Raw genomic sequence first — 14,110 nt, forward strand, 5'->3', positions numbered from 1 at the left:
CTTCGGCCAATTCTTAAACAAATTAATAAACGCGAGCGGAAGGAATATTTAAGTAAGGGTACCAAAATAATCATTGGAGCTTCTATTTTTATTACAAAATTTTATTGGCCAAAAGGTCGATATTTACATATAAAAATAATATCAAAAGTGCTGTGTGTGTCTAATCCGGAGCCCTGCATCTAAGACTTTCCAAAAGCTATTTCTGACTTGCATTATTTCCTAAAAATTGGTAAACAACTATAAGCACATGGCAGAGTGAGAAATATTATACCAAGAGTATAAGGGACACGAAATAACCATGGATAGTTAGTTAGGCCAAAATATTTACATAACCCAATTTGGTAAGTAAATCATTTAAGTAACAGAAACTAAAATACAGATATTATGTAAGTAAATGACCATAACCACGGTACAGAACAGAACAGAGGTCACAGAAGTGACAGTCAGAACAAAGGTACGGATTCAAGAGGTGGCTTGTACGGATTCTAGAGGTGGCTCCCACAATAGTGTAGCACTTAGCTCCGCACAGCACTTTGGTCCGCACAGAACAGAGGTCAATGGATCAATGACAGACAGAGGACCACAAAGTGATCAAACAAAGGCCAATGGTTATTTAAGTCCCCAAGGCGTGGGACTCCCGTGGTAGTACTTACAAAACATAATTATTTATAAGGTCATAGTCAAATATTCTTTAAAATATAAACAAACATACCCATGGATTTCCTTTTAAGCAAATAGGGTTTAGAAATAAAACCATATAACTGAAACATTTATAAAACATAACTTTTATTAATATATTAATAAAACCTAACTTCTATAAAATAGATTTTGGTAAGTCAAAACATAAATAAAATATATTTTGGTAACTCAACATATAATATAACTCATCTTAACTGTAATACCTTACTTTTTCTTTCCACTATCAAAAACCCCTTTAACTTTCATTATTTTTTCTTTCCTTTCCTCTCTTCCCTGCCCTTCTCTCTCTTTTCTTTTCTTTCTTCTTTCTTTTTCTTTCTTTCTTTTCTTTTCTTTCTTCACGCAGGTTGATCAACTCCTCCCTGAGGGAGGAGGACGCCACAGGCGTTCAACACGTGGCAGGCGTAACTTTCGTTCAGATTTAATTCGTAATTATATAAATTTATTCTTATCCTTAATAGATATTTAAGATAATTACTATTTGACTCAATATTTTAATATAATTATATAAATAAATTAATTTCTAATTAAATTACACTTTATCGTATACTAACAGAAAATAAATTATTTATTTTACTACTACATCAACTATTATTATTATTATTTATATTTTGATCCCTAAACTTTTAAATAATTATATTATTTTACAAAATTACACATAATAATGTATAATAAATTATATATTTTTCGAGCCGAGATTAAATAATATTAGTATAAATTCTACAGAATAATTAAAAATCTAGATTGTTACAATCTTCCCTCCTTTTAAAATTTCATCCTCGAAATTTGTCATATGCATAAGTTATCCGCTGCGCACTCTAATAAATATATGTTAGATGATTAATCTGATAGAAAATATTACCTCAAGAAAAAACTTTACCAAACATAATTCACTGTCTAGCTGTCAAAAATTGATTTGGGCCAAAATGTGAAATAATGGGCGACTTTAAAAACTTTTCACTCGTTTTGTTTACGATAAAAAATAAATAAAAATAAATAAAATGAGAATACAATAACAGAATCATATGCAAGAGTTGAAAAAAATTGAGATGAACCTTTCATTTATGGGAAATAATTTCAAAATTAATATCTTTATAATTTGAACTCACTTTTAAAAACATCAAAATAATTTTTTTTTTTGAATACTAAACTGAAAATTATATATATTTAATTATATTATAATTTTGGTAGGTTATTGAACCCGACATCCTTCTGTTCTTGTCCTTTTTTTACTATAACAAATATAAATTATATCGAATATTCTTCACAAATTATGCACCTAAAAAAAATTATTATATATATAATCATATAAAATAATAATATAATTAAATCAACAAATAAAATATAATAATTCGGTACTAATTACCCGCTATCCTACTTCCTAAATGTGCGTGTGTCCTATACTCCAATGATGTTTTTTTTTTATTTATTTTAAAAACCATTGCTCTAATACCATTTGTCACGACCCGCTCCCTATACCCAAGGCTTAAGCATCGTGATGGCCAGTAGCTGAAGTTACTTACGGCCAATTCTTGAACAAATAAATAAATGCAATCGGAAGTAATATTTAAGTAAGGGTACGAAAATAATCATTGGAGTTTCTATTTTTATTACAAAATATATTGATCAAAAAAGCCGATATTTACATATAAATAATATCATAAAAATACTGTGTGTATCTATTCCGCAACCCGATTTTTCAAAAAGTCATTTCTGAATTGCATGTTTCCTGAAAATTGGTAAAAAAAACTATAAGTACATGGCAGAATGAGAAATATTATTCCAAGAGTATAAGGGACAAGAAATAATCATGGATAGTTAGTTAGGCCAAAACATTTATATAACTCAACATGGTAAATAAATCATTTAAGTAGCAGAAACTAAAATACAGATATTATGTAAATATATAACTATAATCACGGTACAGAACATAACAGAACAGAGGTCACATAAGTGACAGTCAGAACAGAGGTACGGATTCAAGAGGTGGATCGTACGGATTCTAGAGGTAGCTCCCATAATAGTGTAGCACTTAGCTCCGCACAGCACTTTGGTCCGCACATAACAGAGGTACGGATTCAAGAGGTGACTCGTACGGATTCTAGAGATGGCTCCACAACAGTGTAGCACTTAGCTCCGCACAGAATAGAGGTCAATGGATCCATGACAAACAGAGGACCACAAAGCGATCAAACAGAGGCTAATGGTTATTTAAGTCCCCCAAGGTGTGGGACTCCCGTGGTGGTACTTACAAAACATAATTGTTTATAAGGTCATAGTCAAATATTCTTTAAAATATAAACAGACATATCCATGGGTTTTCTTTTAAGCAAATAGGGTTCAGAAATAAAACCACGTAACTAAAACATTTATAAAACATAACTTTTATTAATATATTAATAAAACATAACTTATGTAAAACATATTTTGGTAAGTCAAAATATAAGTAAAATATATTTTAGTGACTCAAGGTATAATAAAACTCATCTTAACTTTAATACCTTATTCTTTTTTTTCACTATTAAAGACCCTCTCAGTTTTCACTATTCTTTTCTTCTTCCTCTCTTTTCTTTCTTTTCTTTCCTTTCTTTTCTTCTCTTCGTTTCTCTCCAGGTTCGACACGCCTCCCTATTTATAGGGGAATAAGCCACTGCACGGCAAATTCGATAATGATTTCATAGATTCGTTTTTATCTTTGATAAATATTTAAGATAATTATCATTTGACTTAATATTTTAATATTATTATATAAATTAATTAATTTTTAATTAAATTATACTTTATCGTATACCAATGAAGAAGTAATTATTTAATTTAGTACCACACTCATTATTATTATTATTTATATTATCTATATTATCATTATTTATATTTTGATCCCTAAACTTTTAATAATTATATTATTTTACAAAATTACACATAATAATATATAATAAATTATATGTTTTCCTAACTGAGATTAAATAATATTAGTATAAATTCTATAGAATAATTAAAAATCTGGGTTGTTATAATCTTCCATCCTTTTAAAATTTCGTCCTCGAAATTTGTCATATGTAAGCTATCCGCTGCGCACTCTAATATATATATTAGATGATTAATCTGATAGAAAATAGTACCTAAAAAAAAACTTTATCAAAAATAACTCACTATTTAGTTGTCAAAAATTATTTTGGGCCAAAATAAGATTTAAGGAGCGACTTTAAAAACTTTTCACTCGTTTTGTTCACGATAAAAATAAATAAAAATGAAAACACAATGACTGAATTATATACAAGAATTAAAAAATTTGAGATAAACTTTTCAATGATGGGAAATAGTTTCAAAATTAGTATCTCTATAATTTGAACCCACTTTAAAAAACATCAAAACAAATTTATTTTTGAATACTGAACTGAAAATTATATGTATTTAATTATATTATAATTTTATATGATTACATATATAATAATTTTTTTTTTAGTGTGCCTAATTTGTGAAGGATAATAGATATAATTTATATTTATTATAGTAAAAGAAGGACAAGAAAAGAAGGATGTCGGACCAAAATGTATTTTACTTATGTTTTGACTTACCAAAATCTATTTTATAGAAGTTAGGTTTTATTAATATATTAATAAAAGTTATGTTTTATAAATGTTTCAGTTACATGGTTTTATTTCTAAACCCTATTTGCTTAAAAGGAAGCCCATGGATATGTTTGTTTACATTTTAAAGAATATTTGACTATAACCTTATAAATAATTATGTTTTGTAAGTACTACCACGGGAGTCTCACGCCTTGGGGGACTTAAATAACCATTAGCCTCCGTTTGACCACTTTGTGGTCTTCTGTCTGTCATGGATCCATTGATCTCTGTTCTGTGCGGACCAAAGTGCTGTGCGGAGCTAAGTGCTACACTATTGTGGGAGCCACCTCTAGAATCCGTACGAGCCACCTCTTGAATCCGTACTTCTGTTCTGACTGTCACTTCTGTGACCTCTGTTCTGTTCTGTACCGTGGTTATGGTCATTTACTTACATAATATCGGTATTTTAGTTTCTGCTACTTAAATGATTTACTTACCAAATTGGGTTATGTAAATATTTTGGCCTAACTAACTATCCATGACTATTTCGTGTCCCTTATACTCTTGGTATAATATTTCTCACTCTGCCATGTGCTTATAGTTGTTTACCAATTTTCAAGAAATAATGCAAGTCAGAAATAACTTTTGGAAAATCTTAGACACGGGACTCCGGATTAGACACACACAGTACTTTTGATATTATTTTTATATATAAATATCGACCTTTTGGTCAATAAAATTTTGTAATAAAAATAGAAGCTCCAATGATTATTTTGGTACCCTTACTTAAATATTTCTTCCGCTCGCGTTTATTGATTTGTTTAAGAATTGGCCGGAGGTAACCTCAGTTACTGGCCATTACGATACTTAACCCTTGGGTACGGGAAACGGGTCGTGACACCTCCAAGGTCACTCCACTAGGCGGATGACTATAGGGGTCATCAACACCCTTTTCCTAAAGTTCGAGGAACTCTTGCTTTAGATTGTACCTCCAATCCTTGTATAGCAAATATGCCTTCCTATCGAGGATCTGTTGCGCTTGTTCATCATTATCAAAATCATTGCCGATAACAAACTTGTCCTACAAACATAATAAGAGAATTAGTACAACAATTAATTTATGCAATTACAAATAGGGCAATAAAGACGTTATGGCAAGATGATTCTCATACTAGCACCGCTTGGATGACCACATCTTTGGTAGGTTGATCAATTTTTCTCCATGACTTCACGCTCTGAAGAGGGCACAACCGTCTAATTTGAAGGCCCAACTCATTCGTCGCTGGGGTGACATTTCCTCCTGTGATTGCGTTTAACACCCGATTCACATAGACATGTAATTTCTCCCCCTTTCTCCTAGTAATTTTTTTCTGCACTCCTTTGCCTAATGTTGGTCCTCGTACATGAGTTGACCTCGTTTGCCTTGGTACAAAAGGGGAAGGAAGTCACAAATTACAAACATTGCTAATGAACTTCGAACAAAAAATGCTGGTTGTGGGTCCTGTTAGTTTTTTCGCTGCCTACTGTTCTGCCAGCTACTGTTTCAATTGGTTGTTGCTGCTATTGTGGCTGATTTCAAGGTTGTTTAGCTAATATTTTATTTGTTGTGGAAGTGTCCTTGTTATGTGCAAAGTAACCTTTTGTTTTTTTTTTCCTTTGTTTCTCTTTGTCTTTATGGGGTTTTCATTGCCTTACTTGATGACTTATGCACCCAAATAAAATAAAAAAGAAAACATAATTTTTAGCTTACCACTAAGTTCAATGCTCTTACCCACTCCACCTGGCTGCGTCTCGTCCACCACTGTTTGTGTATCATTTGGTGGTTGCGTCTCATTAGAGAACGTCGGCGGGGTGGCAATCTCCCGTGGACATGCTTCAGAGGCTGATAATACGTTGCCACTTGTTGCTCTCTTCCGCCGCCCGTCTTGATTCCAGGAACCATGGTACCTACATTACGTAACAAACATACATGAATAATTGTTCCTGATATATCTTTTGTACGTCTTGTGGATAGACCTTATCCTCAATTTTTATGAGCTTCTTTTTGTAAGCTAAGCAGGGACATATTGTTGCCAAGTTTTGGGTTAGGGATGTTAGCCTTTGTTTTATTTTTCAGGCATCATCTGATATTTCTAAAAGCTAGCATAGAAATATCAGTGCTAGTGCCTCAGTAACACTAAGAAGTTGGGAATTTTCAAGTGCATTTTTTTCTTTAAAATTTAAATTAATCTATATCATGTCCATCATGCTAAATTGAAGATTCATACAATGCTACGTCGTTCGCAATGAAATTATATTTTTGTCCTCATAATATATCAAAGTGATCTTTGTAGCTAGTTTCTTATTCATGTATTTATTTATTATTATTTAATTTTTATAGTTGAATGGGGACTCTATGCTAGATTGCAAACCTTACCATCTTTTCATAGGAGTGAGTGATACGAGGATGGGAAGTCATCATCACATGGCATTTTCTAGTTATTTTTTTAAATTAAAATTTTTGTTTTGAAGTGATTTGAATCATTTGGTTAGACATATTGGTTGTAGGTGGATCCATGCTGGAAAAGACCTGATGTAGTTTGATTAACCAGTTAATTTCAAAGATGCGGGTTTTATAGACTAGAATTTAATCATTTAGGGCATTACGTACTTTTTACTAGCTGTTCTATTTTATAAGATTGATGTTGATCAAAGAAGATAGTAGAAATGTCTTTTAAATGTTGCCTGCACTAATGATTCTATGAATTCATTTCAGTGAGATGACTACCTGTGCTGTTACTGAAGGGGATGACAATCATGGTGAGTGCTTTCACTACTCTGTATAATGTGACCTGTTCTGTTCAAGATTCTAGGATGTTCTGGGAAGGTTCTCTACTCAAACTACTTACTTAAAATCTGCAGGCATCATCTGATATTTCTAAAAGCCAGGAAGGTTCAACAATACTTTGCCCAAAAACAGATACCATCAGGATACCATAGATAGAATACTACCAATTTTTCAAAACAAATTTCAATATGATAGTACCTAACCCATCTTTGAGGTTACTAGCTACAAAAATTAGGAACATGATGTACAAACTTTTCATCTACGGTAGAGCAAAAAAAAAAAAAGGACAATAGATATTATATTTCATCTAGCTACAGATACCATGCATATGGCAGAGCAAAAATAAAATAAAATAAAGGTCGAAATCTGTCAAATGAAAAACATACCAATGCATCACCAAGACAGATCAGAACAGCAAAATAGAACAGGTCCAGAATTGTAGCACAGGTCCAAAACAGAACAGCACCAAGACATAACAGGTCCAGAATTGTAGCACCAAGACAAAGCTAAAAAAACAGATCAGAACAGGAAAACAGATCAAAACAGGCCCAGAATTTTTAGTGCTAACAGATCAGAGCAATAGCAAAATGCATCAGAACATTAAGAAGACTACTAGAACCAGAAGATGAGCACCGGAAGATGACTAATAGATCAGCACCAGAACAAAGAATCTGATTTTTAGGTTGTAAAGCAAGAAAACAAGCTCTAGTCCCATTACAGAGCAACCCATCAGGAACTATTCATGCAAGGGTAGCAAGTCATTGCAACGTGGTAATGTTTCACTGCTATTTAAAGTGAGTCAAGTTCCATAAAATTCCAAAACTTGATCCAAGGCTTAATTCCAGTATAAGAATAAAATTTTCCCCTAAATCAACTACCAAAAATTACAAACCAAAATTTCAATAGTGGTATTAGTACTAAGGAAACACAGAAAAACAAGTAAAAGGGCTGAAAAGCATATCAAACTAAAAGTTTAGTCCCATTACACAAAAGTTTAGTCCCATAGAAACTTCATCCATAACACCATATTCTTAATTGCCCCCATTACATCAACAAAACAAGCCAGACAAAGAAACAAACTGAGTTAAAACTCTAGGTCCGTATCTGTATCAAAATCACTTGGTATCTTATCTTCTTCTTCGCCATCACCCATGACTGTTAGTTCATCATCGTCTTCACAGATGAAATCATCATCCATAAAACCCTTGGGTTGTACACGCTTATTGGACTGAGAAACTTCCATTGAAATAATTTCAGGTTCAATGTCATCCCGACGCAAAACAACATCATCATCAATAGGCTCAGTTGGTACAACAGAACTGGCTTCATCATCTTGCAACACTTCATCAAGTTTTGGCACATCCCAAATTCGTTGATGTTGAAACTTTTCCACAACTCGCCAATTCGACCCTAACTTCGTATCATGAACATAGAAAACTTGTTGAACTTGGCTTAGGAACACAAACGAGTCATCTTTATACCATCGACTTCTTACATCAACAGTTGTGACATGTGGTTCGACACGCAAAGTTAGACTACTACCGGTGTTATACCATTCACATTGGAACAAAACAACCCAATGTCCAAACAAAAATGTCAGTTCCTACACTTTACAAAGGTAGCCGTAGAACTTTATCAATTGGCCTTGGTGGTCGCCTTCCACTACCAACCCACTATTTTGACCTTTACGACGGTTATCGCGGTCGATAGCATGGAATCGGACGCCATTACAAATGCATCCCGAATATGTGTTCACTAACGCATTAGGTCCATTGGCTAATGACCACATCTCATCGGTTGCTTCCGGTGACTTTTGATTTCGCAATTGGTTCATCTACACAAGGAAGTATGTCTTGTCAATTCAAACTTAGAATAATTAAACGTTATCTGCAAACTACACACTAACGAGTTTTAGCTTACGCGATGTTTGAACCATTTAGGAAATTCTTTGCATTGTCGCGTTGCAATGTTGCATGAACTTCCATATTTTTGTTGCAACATGAGCTTGTGTTCCCTAGTTAAGACAATGTAAGTCATAGGTAATTGGAATAATGAAGACTTTAAAAAATAAAAATCATGTAGAAAATTTATGTTGCATATATGATGAGGAATCATACTCTAGATATTCGTCCACTTCCAAACTATTGTGTAGGATAAACCAACGAGCCAATTCGCGGTCAGCTACGGACACATCATTTGCCCTTGGGAGGTGACCAAAAGGACGAACATTTTGAGTGAAAATAGCCAACCCCGGGCCATTATCACCCCCATCGTAGTTCCTTTTTTCCTGGTTAAACACCATTTCAACTCTATGCAAATACAATGAACAAAACGTCGTACACTCTTTCGATATGTAGCCCTCTGCAATGGAACCTTCTGGCCGAGCTTTGTTGCCCACAAATCCTTTAAGAAGTCCGAGCATCCTACATGTAAACATCGGCCTGATAGTCAGTATGGTCATATTGAACTATAAGTACATGAAAAAAGTTTTGACTTCTCGTTATACCTCTCAATAGGATACATCCATCGATATTGCACAAGCCCTCCAAGCCTAGCCTCATAAGGAAAGTGAATTGCCAAGTGGACCATCACATCAAAAAAAGCAGGAGGAAAAATTTTCTCAAGCTTACACAGTATAAGTACGATTTGTTCTTACAATTTCTCCAAATCAGTCACCCTCAATGTCTTTGAGCACAACTGTTTGAAAAAAGTACCCAACTCAAACAATGTGGTCCCAATCTCAGTAGGAAGGTATCCTCGCATCCCAATGGGAAGAAGTCGTTGTAGAATGACATGACAGTCATGACTCTTCAAGCCAACTAACTTACCACCATTGGCAGTGACACAATTGGATACATTTGCTGCATAGCCATTAGGATACTTAATCGATTTCAAGAAATTAGAAAACCCTATTCGTTCTGCGGGGGACAATGTGTACAATGCCGGAGGCTTCTCAAAAGAGCCATTCGCATGCCTTATTAAGTGTAACTCCTTTCGTATTCGCATGTCCTCTAGATCCAAACGTGCTTTGTCCGTGTCCTTGTTCTTGCCATCTATGCTCAATAGTGTCCCAAGTAGATTGTCACATATATTCTTCTCTATGTGCATGACATCAAGGTCATGTCGAAGCTTAAGTGTTTTCCAATAGGGTAGGTCGAACAAAATGCTTCTTTTTGTCCAGTTCGGAGTTGGATTTTCAGTCCGTTGTCTTTTTTGGTTGGTTGGATGCTTTCCATACGGTCTGTACGTTCCCAAATTAATTTGGTCCAGTATTTGTTCTCCTGATAACTCCACAAGTTTGGATCGATTCTCAATTTCACCGATGAATGGCTTACTTCTTCACCAATTATGGTTCTCAAATAAGTACCGTCGAGCACCTATATACCCTATCTTACTTTGCAACCTCTGAGATGATGCATTCATGTTACAATTAGGGCAAGCTAGGTAACCTTTTGTACTCCAATCAGACAAGGAGCCATATGCAGGAAAGTCGTTGATGGTCCACATGACTAGTACATGCATTGTAAATATTTGGCCGTTTGAGGCATCATATATTTCCACACCATGCTCCCACAGATTAGTTAACTCTTCTACTAATGGTTGCAAATAAACATCAATGTCTCTTCCAGGTTCGGATCGTCCAGGAATAAGCAATGACATCATGAAAAACGGATCTTTCATACACTTCCATGGGGGTAGATTGTAAGGCATTAAGATTACGAGCCACATACTGTACGATGTACTCATATTTCTGAATGGATTGAGCCCATCCGTGGCAAGCCTAAGCCTTACATTCCGAGGATCCGCAGAGAACATAGGATGCAGCCTATCAAAGTCTTTCCGTGCCTCACCATCAGCTGGATGTCACAATACTCCATCATCCACATGCTTATCTTTGTGCCATCACATATGTGTGGCTATTTTTTTCGACATGTACAATCTCTTCAACCTCAGTGTCAAAGGAAAGTACCTCAGTACTTTGTGTGGAATTTTCTTACCCGTCTGGTCGTTCAACTTGTATCTGGACTCCGTACATGTAGGGCAATTCTCCAACGTGGCGTTGTTCTTCCAAAATAAAGTACAATTGTTCTTGCATGCATGAATGGCCTCATATCCCAAACCCAATTCACGTAAGAACTTTTTCGCTTCATAAAGGGTCCATGGAACATTTTCATCGCACTTTGGTAGAATGTTTTTGAAAACTTGCATAACCATATTGAAAGATTTGTTGCTCCATTTATTGTACACCTTCACATTATGCATCTTAATTACGAAGGACAAGATGGAGAACTTTTCACACTCTGGATATACTTTGCGTTGAGCATCATCCAACAACTTCATGAACTTCAACAAATTGTGCCTCTTCGAACTAGTATGTTCTTCGTCGATATCATCATCCATGAGACCACTCATGTAAATCTCTTCTAACATAGTTGGTAGTTCATCCACATTTTCGTGATTGGTTGTCATTCCAGCTCGGTGGCTTTCAGTATCATCGTTTCGCATAGTAGGATAAGCACGAAATATGGGAACATGTTCCCCGTGGTGGACCCAAGTTCAATAAGAACATTTGATTCCTCTTCGAATCAAGTGCAACCGTACAATGCATGGACTGAATTTTGTGCCGTTCAAGCAATCAACACAAGGACAATGGATTTCATCTTGCGACCCTAAATTCTGCGTAGCGAAATCGATAAATGACTGAACACCTTGTAGATACTCTTTACTTTTTAGCCTATCTTCGATCATCATCCAACTCTTGTCCATTATTGGAACAGTACACATCAAGTAAAGACGAACCTGGGAATGGACGGCAACTTGCAAAAATACTCTGTAATGGAAGAGAGCTTCTGCAAAGTGTAGGGGTTCGATTAGCATTGCTTTTTGAAATGAACTAAGTAGTAATAACAGAATGGGATGTTTTACCTATTTGTCAATTGCATATAATTGGCATGTATTCATACGCAAATGTGACATACATTCACAATTCTATGTGAAACTAACACCTTCAAATATTAGTGTATTCAATGCTATTTTTGTGCATTAGTCACAAATAAGAGTGTATTAAAGACTCTTTTAAACATTACGCAGTAGTTGCTACTGATTAATCATACTAACTTTCTAATCCTAATTTGTTATGTTTTGGACACAGATTTCTCAACTGAGGCTGACTTTTAAAGAAATTATTTTCAACTATACAAAGCAACCACAGTGTAAACCTCAATTTTTTCGTAGTGTGTTTGTTGATTGGTCATCAGCACGTCGTCATGAGTTATGTGTTCATTGTTGGGTCATCAGCAAGGTCTTTCCATAATTGTAGTTCATGACATTATATTGCTAACCCATGCTGAGGGGAGAAGAAAATGTTTTGTTAATTGATAATCCCAAAGCAAAATACCCAAAGCAAACTACTGGTTGTTCAACTATAATTTGTTAAAGATGCATATCCTAACGTCCACGTGTGTTGGGTGTACAATTATAACATATTTAAGAACTCTTAGAGAGGAAAATAACAAGTATTAAAAAAGTCAATATTCTAATTTTTTTAAAAACATGATAGCCTTAGAATATGAATAGCAGGAAAACATAAAATAGAGTATAGGAAAATATTGACACATGCCGAATTAATAAGACAATGTAATGAGAAAGACAGCTAAACAAAATTTTTTAGCACATCATAACGAAAATTCTCCAAAAACCAAACAAAATTGAATGCAAAATACAGGCTTAATTCACCACTACCAATATATTGTTTCCCCACCAGAATGGATCTTTAAAAATTGGTTGAGGATTGTCATGTTATATAACCAAATTACAAAAGCAAGAACCCATTTCATTTAAATTTAAATCTACCAAAACATGGAAAATAATACTAGAAAAGAGCAATGAATATAATAAGGGAAAAAAGTGAAAACAAGATGACATACAATATGATCAATTAACACTTTCTCCATGAGCTTGGCATATGCTACATCCATCATAGTTCCACTTGGGAAGCTCGTCGGGACCTTTAAAAGGTACGAAAAAAGTAAAAAGTCTGCGTAAGACCAACACCAACATATATTACAAATCATTGTTGGTAATCAAGAAGATAAACCATAACCACAAAAATAAAATAGAAATTCGTCTTAAAAAAAAAGAATAAAATGGAAACTAAATATTTAAATAAGGAAAAAGTATTACCCTTGCTGTACTTCTGAGATCGATGCTAGAATCACCAATCCTTTTGAACAATTCCAAAAAAAAAAAAACTTGGGTGAATAAGACATAAAACAATTGAAAAATAACTATGTAATTTGGGGAAATTCTATAAAAACTAAAGACAACCACCACTAACACTTAAAAGAGGGAAAGAAAATCACCAAAGATGGTATATTGACAAGACTATCATTAATAGAGTTCCAAATTCAAAGAATGATGGGAAAAAATTCCCAAATAAAATCATTGAAAATTTGCATCAAATGACGGCAAATATTCTGAAAACTATAACACATGAAGATTAGGAATGTAGCTGTTATTGATTGGTGCTTGGTACATACCCAATTCGAAGTTGTTCCTCAAACCCAAAAATGATGGCGTGTAGGTTTGGTAGAGAGCGAGACCTGATGAGAGAGGAAAATACAACTAAGAATGAGAATACTCACATCACTCATATGAAAACAATAAAAGCCGTACATGGAAAAACCCTAAACCCGCAACAAAAGCATTTGAAAGTTCAATGATTAGAGGTATTAGAGGGAAAGTTCAAAAAGTTATTGAAAAGTTTTGAAAAAACTATTGGAAAGTTTAGTAGTTCAGAGTAATACCTCAAAAATCATAGGAAAGTTCAATGATTAGAGGTATATCCCTCTAATATGTCAATAATTTTTTCAGAGGTCAATATACCTCTGAACTTTCCAATGATTTTAGAGGTCAATAAAATCAGTGCAAATTTGATAAAATCATTGGTAATTTAGAGGTCAACATACCAATGATATGATAAAATCAATGATTTTTTCAGATATATTGACCTGTA

At 34.1% G+C, this 14,110-nt stretch overlaps 1 long non-coding RNA gene across 1 annotated transcript; it reads right to left on the reverse strand.

Annotated features, from left to right (window-relative positions):
• Positions 1-12,955: 12,955 nt before the first annotated feature.
• On the reverse strand, positions 12,956-13,700 carry LOC114296900 (uncharacterized). The gene is made up of 3 exons (XR_014328993.1): positions 13,635-13,700; positions 13,279-13,318; positions 12,956-13,132 (listed from the first exon to the last, which is right to left on the reverse strand). It is a non-coding gene; the product is annotated as an uncharacterized LOC114296900 (long non-coding RNA).
• Positions 13,701-14,110: the final 410 nt, after the last annotated feature.

The sequence above is a fragment of the Camellia sinensis genome, chromosome 5 (genome assembly GCF_055761805.1).
Source record: "Camellia sinensis isolate YWXY chromosome 5, ASM5576180v1, whole genome shotgun sequence".
In the NCBI taxonomy this organism is placed as follows: Eukaryota; Viridiplantae; Streptophyta; class Magnoliopsida; order Ericales; family Theaceae; genus Camellia; species Camellia sinensis.